At 43.6% G+C, this 23,185-nt stretch overlaps 1 protein-coding gene across 1 annotated transcript in view; it reads right to left on the bottom strand.

The window, feature by feature from the left end:
- Positions 1-7,828, bottom strand: part of OPRD1 (opioid receptor delta 1) — a 42,229-nt gene extending 34,401 nt beyond the window's left edge. Inside the window, exon 1 of the mRNA XM_039854426.1 lies at positions 7,788-7,828. The gene's annotated coding sequence lies outside the window, so the exon portion shown is untranslated. The remainder of the gene's footprint in view (positions 1-7,787) is intronic.
- Positions 7,829-23,185: the final 15,357 nt, after the last annotated feature.

Raw genomic sequence — 23,185 nt, 5'->3', positions numbered from 1 at the left:
GGGGAGGACCTTAACAATAACCATAAAATAATAACCACTTGCATTTGCAGAGTACTTTTGACTTTTTGAAGCACTTTCAGACTGATGACTTCATCTTAACACCATCTGAATACAAGGGGAGGTCAGGTTCCATTATCTTCATTTTATAGCTAGGAAGATAGATATCTAGAGAGCCTGGGCGAGATCCCCAAGGATACACAGCAAATCGGGGAAAGAAATAGGGTTGATACCATCCATCTAGTTGCTCAAGCCAGAAACCTGAGAGTCATTCTGGACTCCCCTCTCTTTCCCCCTAATCCCTCACCTCTAACCAATCACCAAGTCCTGTCTGTTCTTCCTAGATAGCCCATGGATCCCGCCATTGTTCTATATTTTACTGCGGTCTTCCAGTTGGGTGCACCACCATTTCTTGCTGAAATGACTGAAATAGTCCTGAAATGATTTCCCAGCACCCAGGCTTGCTGCCTTCAACTTCAAGCTATAACATGGCTGCAGGATGCTCCACACTTTCACCTCTCTCTAACTTGCTACCTAGCCTCTTGTTGTACCATCTTCCCCTTCACATGCTGTGTTCTAGCCAAAATAAAATGCTTGTAAGTCTCCAAACAATCGGCTTCTTTCACCTGTGGGTTAATCTAAGTGGTTAAAAGGAGGGCTTTAGGTGTCACACTGATTGGATTTGAAATCCAAGCTCAGCCACTTACTGGTTGCATGACTTTTGCACGTTTCATAAAATGAGGACAACAGAAATACCTGTTTTACAGCATCTGGCATATAGGCAGTGTCCAGCATGTGCTCGTGATTACTATGATGATGGTTCCTCTGCCTAGAACATGCTAGTGCAGCTCCCTGGCCCCTTCATTACCGAACCCACTCCTATGCCCCCATCACAGCTCGGCTGAGATGTCGCTTCCTTCCCTGCTCCCCCAGATCAGTTTATATCACACATTGTCTGTTCCCTTGGGGTGCGTCTCCCTCCAGGAAGCATAGTCAGGTCCTGGGTTCCTAGAAAACCATCCCTCCCCGATACTGCTGGGGAGACTGGATCTGTCAGGAGGAGGAGAGAACAGAGTTGAAAAGGGAGGGTGGCCATGGCAGGAGAGAGTCAGACTCCCTGAGAAGGGGAGGCCAAAGGAGGTTGTAGGGTCCTTAAGTAAAGATTTTTATGGGTAATAAGAGCCAGGAGATTTTCTGCAACAAGTTCAGGGTCAAGGGAGCAGAAATAGAGTCTCCCTCTTTCAAATGGACCCCTGGGGCTTGACAAAAGCATCTCAGAGGTGACCTTGATGAACCAAATGTGAAATACCTTTGCCCATGTTTCTTGGATCATGCAAACCTCAGGGAGAAGGACTCACCCCAGCCCCACCCTCTGGTGGCTGACACTGGATATTCCCACAACCCTGGTGGATGGAGACAGGGGCAGAGTTCATTTTATTTATTAATTTTTAAATTATTTTTGCACCTGAGTGTCATGGAGGAAATGCATACACCTGTTAGAGGAACCATCATGAGGCCCAGACCAGGCATCAACCAAAGACAGATGAAAATCACCCTCTTCAGAAAAAGAAAGGTGACTTGGAGAAACTGATGCTGCAAAGCCTCAATTTCCTCACCTATTAAGAGGAAATGATAATAATACATATTTTATAGGATTATGAAAGAGATAAATGAGGTTATTCAGAGTTCGTTGCAGTGCCTGATGCATTGGAAAAATTTGATATGCTTTGTCTTAGCTGGTACTATTGTTGCAATAACCATGTTTATATCAACCTTCCTTCCTTGATCTTGCAAGGCAAAGTGATCCCAGATTTAGATGGATCCATCCCTGGGATTTAGCCTTTGTTGGGTACAAGTACCGAATAGTGTGCTAGGTCCTGCCTGGAGTTAATTCATAAGGACTAAATTGCAAGATTTGTTTGTTCAGAGTGGAGGATGATAAAGGGAGGGATTAGAAGAGACTTGAAACATGAATGAGCAGTGGCGGGGAAGGGAGTGTCTGGGAGGAGAGTGTGAGACAGGCTCAGAGTCCTCCAGTACTAGCTAGATCTGCATGAATAGAGGTTTATGTGCCGCAGGCAGAAAGCCCAGGGCCTCTGAGGCATGGGCCCCAGCAGTCCAGTTGACCAAGTGTGACCCAGTGGGAAGAAGGGCCTTCTCCAGAACTCTACTCCAAGAACAGTGCACAGGGCCTCCCCATCCTGCCTCTTGGGGTGCAGTGCACAAACAACGTGATGGCGGAAGTAAACACACTCTATCTCCTGTTTTTCAATCAAGCTGTCATTTTCCCTAGACAAAAGTCAGTTCTTACCTGTCTTTTCCCTACTTTTCTGCTCATTTCCTTCAGCTTCCCATCCCATCCCAAACTTCTCCCCCCACATTTGGAGTTCCCATTCCCTCCACTGGAATCCCTGATGCCACCCACTCCTATCCTCCTCCTTTATTCTCAATAATTACTCTCTGGAGCATCGCAGCTGTCCATCTCTCTTCTCCACACTCTAATGCTGAGAGTATTTAAAATTGCTTTCAGTTGACCTTGTCAGATGGGTAGAGTCTTCATCTTCCAAGGTATAGTCCCCCCGCCCCCACTCATCCCTGTCCTCCCCAGCCTGTCCCCACAAAGCCTGGGCAGGACCTTGAACAAGAGGTGGACAATGGGGAGCCAGACTGAGTGCCGACAGCCCCAGTCCTCATGGAAAGTTCATGCCTTCAGAGGCATCTCTCCCTCTCCCACAAAGGGCCCTCAGGCCTAGGGCCCTGGCCTCCTGGGTGGGCGCCAGGGCCCTTCTGGTGGCAAGGCAGGGTGGTGTGGCGAAAGAAACACAGCTTTAGGCGACCCGGGATAGCATTCTGTCACCAGATGCAGAGTTGCAGGCCTAGAAAAACGCTTAGGCATCATCTCCTTTTGTTTGCAGAAAAAGATGCTGAGGTCCCGAGTGGTAAAGGAACTTACAGCAAGTTAGTAGCAGAATCAAGACCAGAACCCACCTGAACCTTGTAAAATGTACTTTCCCCACATTGGGCAGGGTGACCTTGGACAACTGCACCTTGTCACATGCCAGGCACTTTGAGAAGCACTTTTATGTGATTTGATGTAATCCTTCACATAACTCTTCCAAGGAAGAAGTGTCATGATCCCCAGTTTACAGATGAAGAATCCAGGACTCAGAACTGTTCAGGAGCTTGCCCAACATCAAGAAGGTGCTGGATTGAAAGCCAGGTCTCCTTGACTCAAGAGACCCTCCTGGCCAAGGCACAAAACCTCTTTGTCGAACACTAAGTACCCTGAGCCTCAGTTTTCTCACCTGTGAAATGGAGAAACTGGGCTCCATGGCCCCAAGACCCACCTGTGAGGCATTGGAAGGAATTTCAAGGAGAGGCAGGCTGTTTGCTAGTTGCCCATATTAGTGAGAGAATTTCTCTGTTTTTCCCCATTTGCTTCAAAACAGCTCGCCCCCAGGTTTACACTGAGAGGAGCCTGGGGAAGGTGCCATGGTAACCACAGCACTTCTGGGAGCCAAATTTGCCTGACTTAGCCAGATTGATAAACCAAGTGACCTGAGGCCTGCTGTCCTCAAGGGGGTCAGAGCAGAGCCAGCGCCCACCCAGAGGACTAGAATCAGCTGTCAGGGGGTCCCAAGGAGAGGTTGAGCAGCTTGCACTCTGCCTCTGAGATCCTGCCCCTGGAGCAGAGAGAGAATGAATTTGCAGACTAAAAATAAGACTCTGTCATCAGATCTGTGACATATAAATTTGGAGATCTTGGGTAAATTATTTGCTCTCTCTGACCCACAAGTCTTTTTTTTTTCTCACCTAGCACATAAAATATGTACAAAATAAATAGCAGCTGCTATTATTATTACTAATATCTAAATTCTGAAGAGTTGGCTGCCCACAGATAATGAACCTGAAAATGCTTAAATGCTTCATATTCTACAGAACCACCCAAGTTCAGGAGATTATTATTACCCGATAAGAGTGTTCACACTCCCCTGGTTGTGTAGAACCCCTTATTGAACATACTATTTGAACAAAGCACTTTCCATACAAAAGACACATGTTTGGAGAGAAGTACAAAGATGAATCATAAGTGAATCTTTACAGTTTAGAAGATGACATTTATGAGATAGGCAGGAGGAAGCAGCAAGTGTTATGAGGGACGGTCAGATGAAGTCGTTGGGAGCTGAGAGACAGAGACAAAACATTGAGTTGAAGAAGGCTTTTCTGGGGAGGCCAAGTGGGCAGGTCACATCCTCTTGGTATCACTGCTGTACATGTGACTACAGACACCTCTGTGAATGCATGGGCCTCCTGGGTTACAGTTATTTACAGACATGGTCTCTATCAATTAGGACTCTGGTTGCAAGTAACGGAAACCTCCTGCGGCTAAAGAAAGTGAATAAAGGAGAATTGTTCTAAGGGAACAGGGCGTCTGAGAATCCATGCTCAGGGATATAGACCTGCTTTAGGAAGGCCCTGGGGCCAAGAATAGAATCTGGGGACTCACTCTCTGTTTCTCCTCTCTCCTCCATTCTTCTCTCTCTGCACACGGGCCTCCTCTTCTGCTCTAGCCAGAGTGATGGGTCTGACCACTTGCAGCGCCTAAATTCTCAGATTTAACGCTCAGACTTGCGCAGAACAGATAGGGCGACCAACCATCCTGATTTGCCTGGAACTCTCCTAGTTTTCCTACAGACACTTCTCAATCCTGAAAAACTCAGGAAGGTTGGTCACCCTAACAATGGATGCTCAAGACATGCTTATCGAGTTAATAAATGGTGTAGTGCCAGCCGCAAGCAAGCAGGGGTAGTGTTTGAACCTCCATTCAGAGTCCAGGCAAAGGAAACCTGATTGGTCCTGATTAAGTCAAAAGACTTCCTTGGTCCAATCAGCCATGGGAGAAGACCAGGCTTGCAAAATCCAAGCTAGGCTGCCAGGGACCAGCAGCCCTGAAGAGTGAAAGTTCCCAGAGAAAGTAAGGGGTGGAGTCATTGGTTTGTAGTCTAGGTAGATCCTCCAAAGGGTATCAGCTATAATTTCTGCCTTCCCCTCAAGTAATGAACTCTTTAGGGGCAAGGACCCTGCCTTATTTATCTTTGTATACCCAGAGCCTTGCATATGCCTGTCAAAGTATGAAATGCACATTTTTTCTTTCTGTTTTTCTTTCCGTTCTTCTAACACGTCAAGCTCGTTTTACCCTACGCCTTGTCGCACACTGTTTCCTCTGCCTAGAATGTTCTTCCCCTACTCCCCACTGGCTGGCTTCTCTAACCATTCAGGTCTCTCTTCAAACACCAGCACTGAGCTCAGATCTAAATTCTATCCCTCCCCCACCCTAGCACTATCTTTCACATCAGCCTGTTTGTAACCTGTGATTGCTTCCTGGCTTCCTTCCCAGCGCTTATTACCACCTGAAATTATCTTGTTCACTTACTGGCTTAAGTTGTGTCTGTTTTCCCAGTGCTAGAATGTGAGCTCCAGAAGGGCAGGCGCCTTAACTCTCTTGCTCACCACCGTGTCCTCAGAGCAAAGATAGCACCTGCCCTCTTGGAGGTGCTTAAGAAATACTTGTTGAATGAATACAAAACGATGAAATGTAGAAGTGGGGGAGGTGCATTCCAGGTATGATAATAGCACAGGTGAAACTCGGAGGAGGGAATTAATTACAAGGTCTGTACCTGGAACAGGAAGTAGCTTAGTTTGGCGGGAGAGTAGAGAGCACAAAGGGAAGTGGGCAAGGATTTGATGGGTAGGTTAGTGGGTTAGAGCCAGATCGCTACACCAGAGGGTCGCGTTCTTAACTTATTCATGCATGCAGGAGAAGGTTTTAGGTAAGGCTCTCTTTTTTGTAAAAGAATAAATTTTTAGTTGCTTCAGGTCTCACAGGTAGTGAAAATTTCTATCAAAAAACCTACTTTGTAATAATGCCTGATGGGTTCATTTTGTAATGACTCCAGACGTGAGCGTAGACCTTTGTGGAATGTAAAATGTTTGCAGGAGAATGTTAACAGCCGGAGGAACCACACAAGGCTGGCTGGCTCTGGTCACCATTCCAAGAAGCCTTGTGGTGGGGTGGAAAGAACAGCTGCCTACATCAAGTTCAAGTTCTTTTTGCCAGTTGAGTAACACGGCAAGACCCTGACCATCCTTGAATTCATTCATTTATTCATTCACTCAGCCACTTCTTCAACAAATAGTTCATGTGCCTATTGTGATGGTTAATTTTATGTGTCAACTTGGCTGGGCCACAGTGCAAAGATATTGGTCGAATATTAGTTTTGAATAAGATTAACACTTAAATTGGTGGACTTTGGGTAAAGCAGATTGCCCTCCGTAATGTGGGCCTCATCCAATCAGTTAAAGGCCTGAATAGAACAAAAGAGTGACATTCCCCAAGCACAAGAAAACTCTCCAGCTTAGCGACCTTCAGATTTGAACTGCAACATCGGCTCTTCCCTGAGTCTCTAGCCTGCCAACCCGCACTGCAGATTTTAGATTTGCCAGCCTCCATAATCACGTAAGCCAATTCCTTAAAATAAATATTTCTCTATATATACACATCCTATTGACTCTGTTTCTTTGGAGAACCCTGACTAATATAGCCTACTATGTGATTAATCCTGAAGACGGAACGTGAGCAAACTTGACATGGTCTGCAGCCTCACTCAGTTTATATTCAAGTAGGAGAAGGAAAGGATAAATAAAAAACAAACACAATATTAAACTCACTAATTAGAGATGTTTGCAAGTGTGTAGAACCCCATGACACAGTTCTGACTGACCCGAAGGACCCGTCAGGTGAAGAGTGGGGCAGAGCAGCTTTTAATCAAGGGTTTCATTTCCGTTTCCTCTTTTGTAAAATGGAATAAAGAGTATCAGCCGTGTAGTCATAGAGAGCACGTAGAATGAGCTCATTTTTTTTTAAGGATGGATGTGATTAGCAAGATGGAAAGAATTGTTGCCTGAACAGATGGCAGCAGGCTCCTTAGGGAGAGAATTGTCTCTTTAAAATAACACTTTGATAAACCACCTGAGGTAGGAAGTACACATGCACCCAAGGGCTTAAGCTCTCAGACCAGCCTTTAAGAAAGATGCGTTAGAAACAACAAGAACTGGGGTGGGAGCCCCAAGGAGAAGAGGAAAGGAAGGAGGGTGGGATGTGGAGGCAGAGCACCTGACAGAGGACCCGAGGACTTTTCTTACCATCATGTCAACATTCAATTTTAAATGGTTTGTATTCCTGTGACACAGCCCCACACTTTGTCCCTCCTACCTCAGAGATGTTTACAAGACACACATGACTTCTTGCGAGTAGGAATTTTTCTGGAAATGGAGGAAAGGGGCTAAATTCCAGGTCTCGGTTACCACCAGGCTGTGTTGCCCCAGGAATTACACACCAGAACAGCCAAAGGAGGCAGAGCACAGACTAAGAATTCCATGGAGTCAAGAAGTAGGCGCCAGAGGCGACTGTGCCCACTTACACCCCCCTGGAGAAACTGGCTTTTAAGAAGGGAATAAAAATTTCCATTGGGCACAGAATGAAGGATTCAAGCCCATTTTATCTCAATCTTAGGATCCCAGCTTAGTTCTGGGTGACCTGGATATGAATGCATAAGAAAACAGAGTATGGAAAGCTCAACACCAAAATGGTAACAGGCTATATTTGGATGAATCTTTTACAACAAGCAGGAAAAAAATCCAACCACGCTATCTTCATTTTTTAGAAATAAATAAATCTCCTCCTGCTACCAACCCTGCTGAAGTGGCCAAGAGAGTAGGTATCTCCTCACCAGGAAGGGACATGGAGAGGGGCTGGGAAGGACAGGCAGGGTCTTCTTCCTCCACTGCATTTGGAAACATGACTCATCTCCTCTTTGGGCTTCTATGGAAAAGAGAAGAGAGCTCTCAAGGAGACTTGCAAATTGCCCATCTCTCCCTTCCCTCTCTCCACAGTGAGAGTGAGAGGACCCCCATTGTACTGCTCTTCTCTCCAGAGAGCTAATTCTGGGCCATTTGCCTGCCAGACCCAGAGCTGCCTCCCACTTGCCCTCAAGGCTAGGAAGTCAACAAGGTGGGAGTTCATTTTCATTTTTTCCCTCCCAGCTCTACACCCAGGCCCGGGTTCCAGAGAAGGCCTCATCTCTCTGCAACCTCTAGAGCTCTCCTGCGTGAACACCCAGCCTTTGTTGCCGCCCCCCGACCAACCATGCCAAAGAGGGCTGCAGGCCTCTTTGGAAGCCAGGACTATCTGCCCCCCGCCCCCGCTCCTGGAGACCCCAAACGAAGCCCTGCAGCCTGGCCATCCAGGTTTCATAAGACTTCTCACCTGCTTCCACAAGACCAGCCTCCTCCTCAAATTATGATCCAGGTAAAATCTGATTACAAAGAACATTTGTGGAGGGGGATTTGAAAGAGAAATAAAGGTAAGAAAAGCCTAGAATTAAATGCAAGAGTACATTTAGTAAATGGTCCAAGTGAGAGAAACTATTATCAAGATGGTAACAGTTATAACCTTAACCTGAAAGTCCCTTTTTCTAATCTTTCTGGGTGCCCCCTTCTCTTGAATATCAGAACCAAATAGCTCAATCTTTTCTTCTGAGTAACTGCAGGAAGTCTAGTCTTCTTGCTAATATTTCTGAGGGTTCTTGGAGAAGCGGTACTTAATAGTAATAATAACAACAATAAAAAATAATGTCGTGTGTTTATCGGGTCCTAATTAGGTTGAACCATATGAATTTGCCTCTCTTAACCACATTTGAACACAAAACAGCAATTTCATATGGTCGAACTGAAGTTTACATGACAAGATATATATACGTATCTCATATAATCCCCACAGCAGCCCTATGAGGTATAGACCGTTGTGCTCATTGAACAGAGAGTAAAAGTGAGGCTCAGGGAGGTTAATTAACTTGCTCAAGGTCATACAGCTTGTAAGGTAGAATCGAGAATCAAAACAAGACTGTCTGAATCCAAAACTAATAGCTTAACCACAGTCATATGTCTTGTTTCCATGTAATCTGAACAGCAGTTCTGTCTTGTAATCACTTTTTCAGGCTGTTGCCACACTCTCAAAGACAGGGCCACTTTTCTTCCTTCATTCCCCAAGCAGCACTAGCCCCAGGCTAATTTCCGGGTTGTGGCGGCTAACAAGTCTTGCTGACAGTTTGGGTGACTCATGAGGAAATTGTAATTCAGTAAACAAAAACTTAAAATTGATGCCCTACCAGTAAAATCAAATACAGACACCTTAAGGTCCCTCAGTCACAGACCTCTGGTCTCTCAGCCCCATCCCCACCCCACAACCCCTGCCATTAGAGTGGGGTCTTCCCTTCTCAGATCAGGTCCTCGGTTTCCGCTCTTTCTTTTCTGTGTCCAAATCATGCCACACATGCATTTCCTGGGTCCTCCAGAGAAAGAAAACAAGAACAGCATTTATAATCAAACAGAAGCAAACACTGGCAACAACAAAACTATAAGCTAACCACCTCTCCACCCGAAAAGTCTTACCCTTTATCTCATGGGACTATGTAGTTGGCTCTTCTGGCCTCAGCATCTCCCTCCACATTCATTTCCAGACTTGCTTTGCACAATATGTTCAGAAAAAGGCAGTCTTTCACCGAGGTAAAACCTGCATTAATATAAAAACTGCTGCTAGGTGGCTTTTAAAAATACATACAGTTAGTTACCTATATATAACATAAAATTCACCATTTCAGGGCAGCTTTTTAAAATAGCATTTTTTTTGTCACCCCTGCTGGGTTATAAGTAAAATGGGCAAATGAAGTCTGAAGAGAATGTGAATGGCCGCGGTGTAGAAGGGGATCATCATTTTGCCAGGCGAGTGGCCCCAACTGCCAGCAGGTGGCATGACTTCTCCCGGGTACCACCTGAGTTACTGTTTTGTCTGCCTGGTGGTCTTCCTGCTGGGGTTCACAAGTAATGCCAGCACACTCATGAAACTACTTTCTCCGTGGTTACCAATGACCCAGGTTCCAAAGCCCTTTCTTTGTCCTCATTCTCCTCAGACTCTCAGGAGTGGCTGACATTGATGCCAATTATGTCAGCTGGCCTAGGTTCAGACACTTCTTGCTTCACACAGTCCTCTCAAGGGTACTGGGTAATTCTTCCTAAAGTACAAATAGGAAACCGTCTTCCTTTGCTCAAAAAGCTCCAAAGACACTCACTGCCCACCGGTTTAAGTACAAACTCATCACTTACGCACACAAGACTCTCCACTAAACAGCCTCAACCTGCCTTCCCAGCTCTCTGTCTCACCACAGCCTTGTGCAAATTGTGTACCCCAAGCACACACCCTCACCATTCTTTCCTACCTCCCTGACTGTGTCGATTCCTTCCTGGAATGTCCCTTCTCTGCCAATCAAACTACTTTCCATTACCCATGTCCATACTAGCGCCTCCTTGAAAATCTCTCTTGGTCATTCCCAAACAGATCTATATTGCAGACAGTTAAGCTACTGAAACAAAGACACTAAAATACATGGGTTTTAAGTAAGCCTTCCTTGATTCCTGCTTGTTTTTTGACCCTAGTTCTCCAGTTTTCCTTTTGGTTCTCTGAGCTATTTGATAACCTCTCAATACATTTCTTCTCTGTTTAAGCTACTGAGAGTTGGTTTCTGTTGCTTGCAATCAATAACTATGACTGATACCCCTGTCTCCCTCCTAGATTGTGGTCAAATGAGATACTGTGTACATGGCTGGTTTGTGAACAGTGAAGCCCGGAAGAAATGTGATTTATCATTCCACTTTATATTCCCCCATCCATTGCCTCCCATCACCCAGCCACCTCCGACAGAAGAGAACCAGTGAAACAACTTGCAATCACATTAGCCAAAGGGAATGAGGGCCAGAAGAGCTAGCAATGAGGCCCAAAAATAGAACACTCATGCTACACTTGATAATTACCTCCCTGAATATGACTTTTGCAATTATATAATCCCAAACTTTTTTTGCGCTGTAAACAGATAGCAAATAATCTCCAGAACCACTTACTGATGATTCCTGGCTCCATTAAGGGAAGTTTAAGTGCTTTGTTTAGATTCTCTGTTACTGAGCCACCAAGAGAGAGACAGTAGCCATTTCCCCATTATAGTTCCCTCTTCAGGCCACACACCTTTCCTGTCCACTTAGCTAGAAGAAATCTCTCCCTTCTCTAAACTCCTCTGGCGCAATTTTTTTTCCAAATGTAATTTATATACAACGAAGAGCACAAATCTAAAGTATACCATTGGATGAATTTTTACATATTTTGCATATACCCAGGGGTCCATTACCCAGATCAAGACAGAGAACATTTCCAGAGAGTTCTCTTCTGCCTCCAGTGGGAACCACTATTTGAAACCTGTCACCATAAATTGTTTTGCTAGTTCTAGAACTTCATAAAAATAGAATCACGTAGTATGTACTCTTTTGCTTCTAACTTCTTTCATTTAACAAGTTTTTGAGTCCCCTGATTTTTGAAATAACCTTTGTCGCTTTGCACATGAAACCTTCCTTACTTATATACATATCTTTTCTCCTCTACTAGACTTGGGATCAGGGTCCGTGTTGGATAGCACCCTCTATAGCAGGGGTTCCCAACCCCTGGGTTGCGGACTGGTACCAGTCCATGGCCTGTTAAGAACCAGGCCACACAGCAGGTGGTGACCGATGGGCAAGCCAGCGAAGCTTCATCTGTATTTGCAGCTACTCCCCAGCACTAGCATCACCGCCTCAGCTCCACCTCAGATCATCAGGCATTCGATTCTTATAGGAGCACCGGTCCATGGTGTCAAAAAGGTTGGGGACCAGTGCTCTACAGGACTCCCCAGAAATTAGATGCTCAATAAATACTTCCCAAATGAATTCACCAGTGAAGATCAGAACCACAGACTGATTTCACTGTCCCCCTTACCATCTCTGTCATATGCTATGCATGGCTGTTGAGCACCTATTATGTGCCAGGCTCTGGGCTGAGCCCTTCATACACATTAACATTACATAAGTGCTCACAAAAACCCTAGATGCAGTTATGACTTTGTCCCCACATGAGGAAACTGAAACTCGGAGATGTTACATTATTTCCTCCCAAGGTCAGCTTACTAAGAAGTGACAGAGCCAGGACTCAGACTTTGGTCCGCCTGACCCAGAACCCAGACTGCAAACCACTAACTCACACGGCTTTGTGGTTAGGAAAGAAGTTACATTAATGGTCTGAGTGTTCTTTGAGACAGCTCAGAACCCCTCCCATTGGCCCAGCAATACACACATCATTATGCCCATCTTCCTGGCAGGTAAGATGGCTGAGGGTCAGAAATGCCAAATGACTAGTTCATCCAACCAGCATGTGGCCAAGAGTAGAAACTAGAGTCTCTCTTAACATAAAGTTCATGTTGTTTGTTTGACACCATGGGCCACCTTTCTGTAGGATGAGCTGACTGCATCTGCATGAAAGAGCTTTAGCAGCAAGTCTCTGTGCAGGCTGAGTGTTTGCTTTCTGAACCAGGGAGGCATCAGTCTCCTTAAAAGTACAGCATTGGAGCATGGTAGGCTTGACTGGTCAAGGCTATGGTTAGGGTAACCACGTCTGTGGCAGCATTTAAGATGTCATCCTCCAATGTTCTAGAAAAGCAGATCCAAATGAAAAGGACATGTCCTTTTATTCAACCAATATGTATTAAGTTAATGATATGAGCCAGGCGTAGTGCCAGACACTGGCAAACACGGCAGATCTGGTTTTAAGTCTCATGAAGCCTCTGGTCCAGTGGGGGAAGCAGACATGAGCGATGAAAGGCAAGTTTAGGAGCATGGGAATCTAAAACAGGTTTCTAACTGAGCCTGAGAGATCTAGAAAAGCTTCAGAGAGGAAATGACATTTAATTTTGACCTGAACGATGAACCAGAGTTAATTGTTGAAGGGAACAGAATGTGTGTGTTGGAGGAGGGAGGTCAGGCAGAGAAAACAGCATGTGAAACGAGTCTAAAGCAGGAAGAGAAAATACGGGGGGCAAGGGGAGAGCTTCACGAAGACAGAGACATTCACCTTATTCCCACCCAAGCACCTAGTACCACACCTGGCACAAATGAGGTACTCTGTAAGAATCTGGTTGCATGAATGAATAAATGAATGAATGCTTCAATGAAATTCAAACTAGCTGAGGTAGACTGGGAAAAAGAACAGCATGAGATGGAGCCTGAGAGGTGGGCATCAGCCAGCTCATACAGGGCCTTAAAGGTTATGTTTTAAAGGCTCATATTTTATGTAAGGGAAATGGGAGGGTATCTGAAGAATTTTCAGACATGTCATGATCTTATTTGCATTTTTAAATAGTCACTTTGGCCTGCAGAAGGGGCAACTCAAGGTGATGGCAGTGGCGATGAAGAGCAGTGGAAAGATTCAGGAGATATTGAGGGAGTAGAATGATCAGGACTTGAATCAAGGTGACTCACACAGGCTTCTGTCTGAAGCGATAGGCTAAGTGATACAGCCATTCACCATGATAGGGACCCTAGAGGGAAAGCAGGTTCTGTGAAGGAAGATGAATTTTTATCTATGTTGAGATTAATATGTCTAAGAATCATCCAAGTGAAAAAGTCAGATAGGCTTCTGTTGGCTTTGTAAGCTGGAGCTCAGAGAGAGGGCTATGAAGAGAACTGTTGACATCTAGATGGTAAGTGAAGCCATGGAGAAGAATGAGATCACCCAGGGAGATGATAAAAGGAGGAGAGGCTAGGGCCTAGAACCCAACCTTGAATGGCTACAGAGAGGTATAAGAGAAGCTGGTAAATGAAACCAACAGGAGGAGGGAGGCAGGTGGCAAAATGGAGAGAGCAGGGTCACACAAGTAGGAAAGAGAATGTTTCGAGAAAGAAGCAATCCTCTGAATTAAGTTAAAATAAGGATTGAAATGTTTCAGTGGATTTACCAATATGGAAGTGATGGATGATATAAGTTACTATAAAAATATAAGTTATAATTACTATTGCCTCAGCCCTGAGGAAAGAGGCTATGTTCTAGGAACAAGACTCAAGAATCTTCCAATAAGGCTCTGGATGCTAGGGAATCTCAGAAGTCAATCCTTTGGGGGTCAGGATTTCTTGTCTTTGGGAAAAAGAAAAGCTCAGCTGTCTGTGGAGATCTTTGAACACAGAGTGGAAAGAATCTTGGAAAACACATTCTTAAGGCATCAGAAAGGACATATGATTTAGCAAAAAAGCCACTCGAAGTTCCATAATTCATTCAACAACACATTTATTGAGCCTCTAATATTCACCCAACATGTAAATCTCAGTCCACTATTTCTTGAGCCCCTACTGTAGGCATTGCATTAGTTAATTGCATAAGTCTTTTTCCTTTTATCAAAAATGTAAGCTCTCAGAAAGCAGAACTTTTTCTTTACCCTTTCATCTCCCACCAAACTGGGATAACTCAGTCATCCTTGGCAAGTCACCATTCTCCCAATTTCCCAAGAGTCCATTCCCTCTGCCTAGAATGTCCTCCAACTGCATACACCCTCATTTTCAAGGCCCAGTTCAAGTGTCACTTGCTATGTGAATTTTGCCCAGTTGCCTCTAACAAACTTAAAGCTCCCTTCTCTGGCCTCCTAAGGGTCAGAATAGCCCTTGTCTTTCTATATAGTATTGATTTCCATGCGGGGCTTTCTGTCTCCCTGGCCCAGCTTTGACTCTTCTTGTAATCCCTAGTCCCTAAGCCTAGAGCACTTAAATTTGTCAAAAATCAGCTACCTGTTCCCCTGGTCAAAATGGGGCTCTGCAGCCCAGACTGTGAAGATCAGGGTGAGCTGACAACTCAGAAGATACTCTAGTACCACCTCCTGGCTAGAAGGGGTATGACAGCTCCTGACTCCGCTTTCTCTCCTTGTTCTTGGCATCCCCGCATCTCAGCTTTCATTCTTTCATTCATTCGTTCGTTTATTCTGTGCCAGGCTCTGAGTATACTGCTGAGCCAGACAGACTCAGTTCCTCATGTTAGGAAGTTTAGAATTTAGTGCAGAAAACAGTCTCAGAACTGCAGTGTGACTGAAGCTGTATTCCTGAATGTTTTGAGGCTGCAGGAAAGAGAGATTCTTTGCCGGTCCCTGAGGCTACCATTCCTAGAGGTCATGATTGGGGCATGGCCCGAGCAGAGAATTGCCCTCTTGTGGCTACCTGGGCTCTCTTGGAAAGCGCATCCGTGCTAGGCAGGACTTCTACATTTAACCTTCCACACACTCCCCTGTCACTTTTTTTTTTTTTTAAAGCTTATTGATAACAAAGAAAAACAGGACACCATACTCCAAAACAAGTCTGTGTCTCTCTTGGTGCCTCTGAATAGCTGGGTCCTGAAATCCATGACTTATATTTTTGAAGCCCTAACATTAGAGCCACAATGTTTAAGCTGGAAGAGACCTTCACTCATGCATTCATTCTTTCTGCAAATACTTACTGAGCACCATCAGGTGCCAGGCAATGGGTTAAGTGCTGAGGACATAAGAGTGAACAAGAAAGGTCATGGGATTACACTCTCGTGACGTTTCTGTTCTCTTTGGGGAGATAGGAAACAAAGCAAGTACGCAACTTTTAAATATTTACTTATTTATTTTTAATAGGTGGTACATTATATAATTCAAAATACAAAAAGGTGCACAATGAAAAGCCTCCCACTCCTGCCCCTAGCTACCTAGTCCCCTCCATGGAGGCAAGCACTGTTATCAGTTTCCTCTGTACCCAGAGGTAACATATGCATATACAAGCAAATATACTTTTCCCCGCTTTGCTATACAAATGGTGGTATTCTACACATTCTGTACTGCACTTTGGGGTTTTCACTTAACAATATATCTTAAGAAATCATTCTATATTGATACATAGATTTCTATCTTTTTTACAGTTGTATGGTATCCCATTGTGAGTAGTACATGATTTAAAATAGTTACATTGTAATGTTATGATGCAAGCAGAAAATAAGTGGGGGCTGAATTTTTAAATAACAAGGGAGATTTGGCTTTAGATAAGGTGGTCAGGAAAGGAAGTTTATACTCAGGAAATGTCATTGAAGCTGAGTCCTAAAAAATAAAAGAGAAGCCACCAGGGAAATACGAGGAGGAAGAACATACAAGCGAAACAAAGGATTGCCAAAGCAGGAATGAGCTTGGCATGTTGGAGGGGCTGAAAACAACAGTGGCCAGAACCAGATGAGTGGAGGAAGCACAGAGCTAGATGTCAAGGGCATCGTAGGCCGGGGCGAAGAGTATGCCGCTGATTCTAAGTGCAATGAGAAGCCACTGGAGCATTCAAGAGAGAAATGGGCATGCTCTGACTTACATATTTGTAAAAACAAACAAACAAAAACACTTCGCTTAGGCAGCTATATGAAAGGTAGATTAAAAAACAAGAGTGAAAGGGATCAATAAGGAAGTTGATACAGTAGCCCAGGCAGGAGATAACATCATGGAGAGAGGTGGCAGTTGGGATAAGAAACACTGATAGCCTTAGGATTTGTTTTGGAAGATGACAGGATTAGAGGTGAGTTAATCTCATAGATCATTTAGCCCAGTCCCCTCATTTCTCAAGTTGACAAAGCCTCGTGACTTGCTTGCCACAGGTCAGAGAGCACCTTAGTGATAGATCCAGGTTTAGAATCCAATGTTTCTGACTTCCAGGTCAGTGTTCTATCACTCTAGGAAAGCAGGAGTTGGAATTTGAGAATAGAAACTGTATTTTTAAAATCCTGTTAACCAGTAATTACTGATACATTCAATTTTTAAAATTGTTTAACAGCTTTCTTGACTCCCCTCACCCCCTCGGAGTAGAAGGAGACAGATGTGAGGTAAATGGAATCTCAGGCCCACCTCTGCCTACTGTAAACCTGGAGCAAGAGAGGCAGGCAGTGTGGGAGACAGGGATAGTAAGTGTAGATAGTCAGGAGGAGACCTTGTTCTAAGGTAATCCTGGCTGAAAAACCTGAAAGAGGGCAAGAGTATTCCAGGTGGAAGACATAGCTGGGGTGAAGACCCTCTGACAGAAACCTGGCGTGTCTAAAGGGTTGTTTGGAGGCCAAGGTGAGTGAAGGAAATTCAGAACAGTGGAGATGTGAGCAGAGAACAGTAAAAGAGGGAATGGGGGGCGTTGATGGCATAAGGCTCCATGAGCTGTTGAAGGCTTTGGCTTTTACTTTGAGTGAGGCGGGGAGCTAAGAAGTGACATGATCCCTACATTTTCACAGGATCGCTCTGCTGCTGTGTAGAGGACAGACTGTAGGAAGCAAAAATAAAAGTAGAGACCAGCTATGATTGTTGCAGTCATCTAGATGAGAGAGGATGATGACTTGGCCTATCGATATGGCAAGAAGAGGTCAACCAATAAGATTTTCTGACATAAATATAAGACATGAAAAAGAGAATCAAGCATTACTCCCAGGATCTGGCCTGAGAAATGGGAAAGATGAAATTGTTATTAAACGAGATGGGGCAGATGAGGAAGAGGTTTTGGTTTGGAAGTGTTGGGTTTGAGATGTTGGTGATACATCCGGTGGAGGCTGAGCCAGCTGTTGAACATACCAGAGTTCAGGAGACAGACCTGGTGTTTAAAGCCACAGGACTATATGAAATCTAGTGAGTATAGAGTCAAGGACTGTGCCCTAGCTCACTCTGGCATCAAGAGGACAAAAAGTAAGGAACCAGCCAAAGAGATTAAGTAGAAACAACAGTGAAATAAAGAGGAAAATCAGGAGGTATGCTGTGCTAGAATCCACGTGAAGAAAGTACATCAAGGGGAAACAGCAACAATGCCACATGCTGTTTATAGGTCAAATAAGTTGAGAACTGAGAATTAACAATGTGCTGTCACTAGTAACCTCGACAAGACCAGTTCCACTGGAATTGAGATGATGAAAGCCTGATTGGAGTGGATTAAAGGGAATGAAGAAAGAAATGAAGCTGTAAGTAATAGCTTCTTCTTTGGGGTTCTGCTGCAAAGAGGAATAGAGAAATGGATGGTAACTGGAGGAAGAAACAGGAGAAACAGCATGTTTGTATGCTGATGGGAATGATCCAACAGAAGTAAAATTGAGATGTGGAAGACAAAGAGATTTGATGGAGCCATGTTCTTGAGTTGGTGATAGACTGAGGTCTGGTGCACAAGTGAAGGGATTCTTTCAACAGAAACACGCATAGTCCAAGGGCACTGGTTTCGAAACTCTAAGGTTCATCAGAATCACCAAGAGCACTTATTAAATGCACAGATTGCTCTGATTAAGTCTGAAGTGGGGCCCAATAATTTGCATTTCTGACAAGTTTCCCCAGTGGTGCTGATGCCCCTGGCCTGCTTGGAGAGGCAGCTTCAAAAACCACACTGATCTACAATTATGTGAAGTGAGTAAATGTAGTGGAGTGAATGTGATGTTTCGTTGTGATTCCTTCCATTTTCTCAGTCAAGGAGAAAGTCAAGTCATTAAGTAAAGATGGGATATTAAGTTCTGGAGGTCTGAGGAAAGGGAGAAGGTATGAAACAGTTGTCTCAGAGAGTGACTAGAGGGGGAAATGTTGATGACTTCCCTCCTAAGGTTAATGATCATGAATTTAAAGTAAGATACTGGTTGAATGTTTTTCTCCATCTACTCTCAACTGCACAGGTACAGGTAGGTGGACAGTTGTATGTAACCAAGCTTGTAGTTTGGCAATTAAATTAGATGAAAAGAAAGGGGCAAGGGAGCAAATACAAGGTTGGGAGGGGGATTATGGTGGACCACAGAATTTAAGCTGGGAAAGGAGAGACATGAGGCATGGTGAGATAAAATGAAAAGGTGATACTTTTCTCAAAAGTGGGTGCTTTCTCCTCAAAGCCTCATCCTCATCTCTCATATCTCTGGGCTTCTGTTAGCCTGACTCTCCCAGCCTCAAACCCTTGTTACTTTTCTCTATAGCATTCATCACAACCTGACAAAGTTGTCTCTCCACAAGAATTAAAATCCCATTGAAGGCAGGGGCTTTTAGTTTTTTACGGTTGCGTGCCTAGAACTCTGCTTGGCATATAGCAGCCCTCCCCCACACTATCTTCCCTATCCAGTTCTGGCCAACTTACTTTTCAACCATAGACTCAGGACATGCCCCATATGTACACATCAAAATGACTTGATTTGGAATGGCATACATCTGAAAACCGAGGGTCTAACTCTTCAAGTTGAGAGGTTTTGGGGAAGCAGAAATCTGAAAAAGTTTGGGTTTCAATGCTTAAGAGGAACAAGATTAGGACAGGTTTCTGCCAAATTGCTTTGATGACAGAGACCCAGGCCCTAGTGGCGCTGCTCATACCAAATTCTAAAAGGCCATGCATATAAAGTTGTCATAGAAGAACTGGGTCCTTTTACAGACCAATTCTTTTTTTAAATCATTAAATCGCCAAAAAAAAAAAAGAAAAAAAAATTGCAGGGGACCCCTGCAGACAGGTTGATGTTATTCCATTTTTGTAAAATAATTTTAAATTATGTGGATATAATTGTTTTAGGAATACATACATGCTATATACTGATTTTTTGCATATATCATAAAGCAAAAAGTTCTTAAGGTTTAAGCAAACTTTTACCAAGGTGTAGACTTTTATTCTATATATGTAACGGAACTCGTTTTGTTTTTATTTAGAAAAGCACTACTAGTTAAAATGAATTTAAATCCCATACAATCAAATGGCTTCTGAGGTGATTTCTGCTTTCCAATGAGGAAATGTGTCACACAGCAATACGCTGACTTGCCCAATATCACACAGCTTGTTAGTGATGGAACAGAGTGCCTAGGAGTGAGACCTGAAGTTGTGGATGATGAAAAGGCAAAGGGCTCTAAGGTTTCCACCCAAATAAAGAAAAGCTAGGATGAAAAATCCAATTATCAGAAGGGCAATCTTCTGAGTAGATACCCACTTCTCTTCTTGTAAGCATCCTGTGTATATCTCCCACAACTCCAAACTGTTTCACAGTGTAATCCTTGAACTGAATTCTGAGAACAAGAATCTTATTCATTTCCCTTTCCCCCAGTGCCCAACAGCACCAAAAGGTCATCACAAAATACAGGCTAAAAAACTGAACAGATGAGTACATTCACATGCAGAACTGAACAAAGTAGCAAAATTGGTAATTTCTTCAGGGAGCTTCCCCTTCAAGGACAATTCTTAAGGAATTTTTTTTTTTTTTGCGCTCATGAGCAGTGCCTATGGCCAGCAGGTGGGGCCAGAGTAATAGATTTCCAAACTTGAGCCAGCCACACACGTTTAAGCATTACTGAAAAGGTAGATGAAAGCAGTAAGCCGTACATGACCCAAATGACATTTTTGCCCCCTAGCAGAACAGTGCTTAATCCCATTCCCCATCCCTCAGGTGACCTAGCTCACCAGTGAAGGTAAGGGGTTTGGCACTGGAGAGGTTTTCGTGCAGATGCAAAAGCAATGGTAGACACCACCTTGAACCATGGTTTCTCACGTAAAATAGCCACCTGATCAGGGCAGAGAAAAGCATACAAAAACGAGGATATTACGCAGAGCAGCCCCGCAGTCCGCAATAGGTTAGAGTTGGCAGGGTCGCAGGAGTATGGAGAGAATCAGGTCAACAGGAGAGGTTTTGCCCTCCACGTGGTGGCTGCCAGCACCCCGCATGAGCTGATCCCTGGCTCAGCGGTGCACTGGCCATGGGGGCATGGGAAGAGCCGCTCTATGCTCCCCTGCAGGCGAACTACAGAGCCAGCCCTGGAAACCTGGAAGCAGAGACCTGCAGATTTGTGGGACCTTCTCCAATCCCCATAACCCTCACTGTGGATGGCTTAACCCACAACCATTATCAGCTTCCCACGTGCAAACCCAGCAGCTTAATAGTACAGATCCAAAGAAAGGCTTCTCAGGGGTAAGCAGCTTCACCAGTTGCCCAGAAACCACTAGCAGTGAGTGATAGCCCTAACAAAGTGGCACACTCCTCAATGTAAAAAAATAAATTGTAAAATGACTATCAGATCTAAATCCTAGGAGCACTTTCACTCTCATTTTTGGAACAAAGGGTCTTATATTCAGACAGATCACATTTCAAATGTCATTTTTCAAATAAAGGTCAAAGTGACAATACTCAAGCACTATATATTAGTTGCATAATGAGAAACTGAAAACTTCTGATACATATATATGACCATTTATTTTCTCACGGGTAGAAAAAGCTCTGAACCCCTAAAATAGTCTAGGCGGGGTAGAAACCAGGGTTTCCACACCTTGGAGTCTCTATTTACTAGACTACAGGTAGGAATTATGGAAGGGTGCAAGCCAACCCATTCATTGGGCCTCACTCTCTGTGAAGTATTATGCCAAGTGAAAGCCCTCTCCATAACTCCAGAAGCTTCATATATATATAGCACTATAAAAGGGGAGGAAGAAATGGTTAGATGTTTTGATTAGGCTAATTAATCCAGCTATATCAGTAATAAAAACGCCACTTTAATAATCCTGTAACTTAAAGAATTGCTTTAAAGAAAATCAAGGGATGGTTTCTAAATATTCTCCAGTAAAAGGAAACTGTGTTCCTTGGAGAAATGAGGCAAGGGCAGGGAAAATGCACAACTATCCAGGAACATATTGTAGTATCAGAAAGGAAGAAAGGTCCAAAAAACATTGGGAGCAGTCAAAATAGCCATCTTGAAGGAGCCCACAACAGCCAAAGCTAGGACAATTTGAGCAAAAAAATATTATAGCACTGACCCATGAAATAAAATATTCGAGTCCAAATCAATATAATTGAATAAATGAAGAGATGGGATAGCTCCTCCATACAGAATGTAGAACAGACACAATAAATTAACATTTGGCAAACACCAACTGTTGCAGGCAGTATCAATCCAGAGATGTCAAAATTAGTCAACCAGAGTGATCGTTTTAAAGTATAGCCCTCTGTGTGTTAATTACAAAGGGAAAATCAATAAATTTACAGTGGAGAAATCTGGCAGACATCACCTTAACCAGTGATCAAAGTTAACATCAGTAATGAGACAAATGGACATTGTGTATCTTGATATACTGAGAAAGGCACATGACTTGTGCATTCTTGCCAAAAAATAACCTCAGTCTAACAGTGAGAAAATATCAGACAAATCCGAGGGGCATTCTATAAAATAACTGGCTAGTATTCTCCAAAAGTGCCAAATCATAAAAGGTGAAGACTGAAGAATTCACAGACTAGAGACTAAGAAAACTAAAAGCATATGGGATCTTGGACTGGATGTTGAGCCAGAAATAAGACAATCCCTGGACAACCAGCACAATCTGAGTAAGATTTGTTGATTAGTTAATAGTACTTACTGTATCAATATTTACTGTTTTTGATAACTGTACTAGTTATATAAAATGTTAACATCTGGAAGAAGCTGAGTGAAGGGTATATAAGAACTCTCCATACTATTTTTGAAAGTCAAATTATTCCAGTAAGTTTTCTTAAAAAAAATTGAACATGTTGGGGGAAAATAGTCAAACATAACTATGACTAAGTTTGGTGACTATGAGACTTACATTTCGTTCATAGTAAAGGTTTAAAATGCTTTGCACTGATGGTATATGGTAAGATTGTTTCCCCTCATCTTCAACAAAGGAGAAAAGTAACCATGGCTATTCCAAGTATTACATTGGCACATGACAACAGAACAAAGCATTGAGGACAAATCGTCAAAAGTCAACAATTTCCACTGGCAAAGTTGTCATTAGCAAGTAGGAGAACTAGTTTAGTTTCATTTTGTGGTCTTCACCAGACCAACTTGTAGACCAAACTCTTAGAGTGAACATATTCTTAATTTTTTTATACTACAGAAAAAGCCAATATGGTTTTGGGGGGTTTTTGTTCTTGTTGTTGTTTTAAATACAATAATCCAGCAACCTGACCGCTCCCTGACCAAAACACTCAGTGAGAGCTAGGTGAGCAATCTTGTTCAGGGCTCCAAACTCCTCTCAGTTTGCACCCACAGCGATACCAGTATTTCCTATGTGACATGAAAAGACTGGGAAGCATTAGCTTAAACCAAACTAAGATTTCAAATCGCAAAAAAAAATCTTGAATGATCTTGAATATCCAATGTGAATACAAGGTAGGAAAATCTAGGTAAAAATGCTTCTGAATTTGTTCTTCTCAGGATATTTTCCCTTTTGAAGGTGGAATACTATACAATTAAACTCATGG

Source organism: Pteropus medius, unplaced genomic scaffold, assembly GCF_902729225.1.
Source record: "Pteropus medius unplaced genomic scaffold, Ma_sr-lr_union100, whole genome shotgun sequence".
Taxonomy (NCBI): Eukaryota; Metazoa; Chordata; class Mammalia; order Chiroptera; family Pteropodidae; genus Pteropus; species Pteropus medius.
This window is presented reverse-complemented; position numbering and strand designations above follow the sequence as displayed.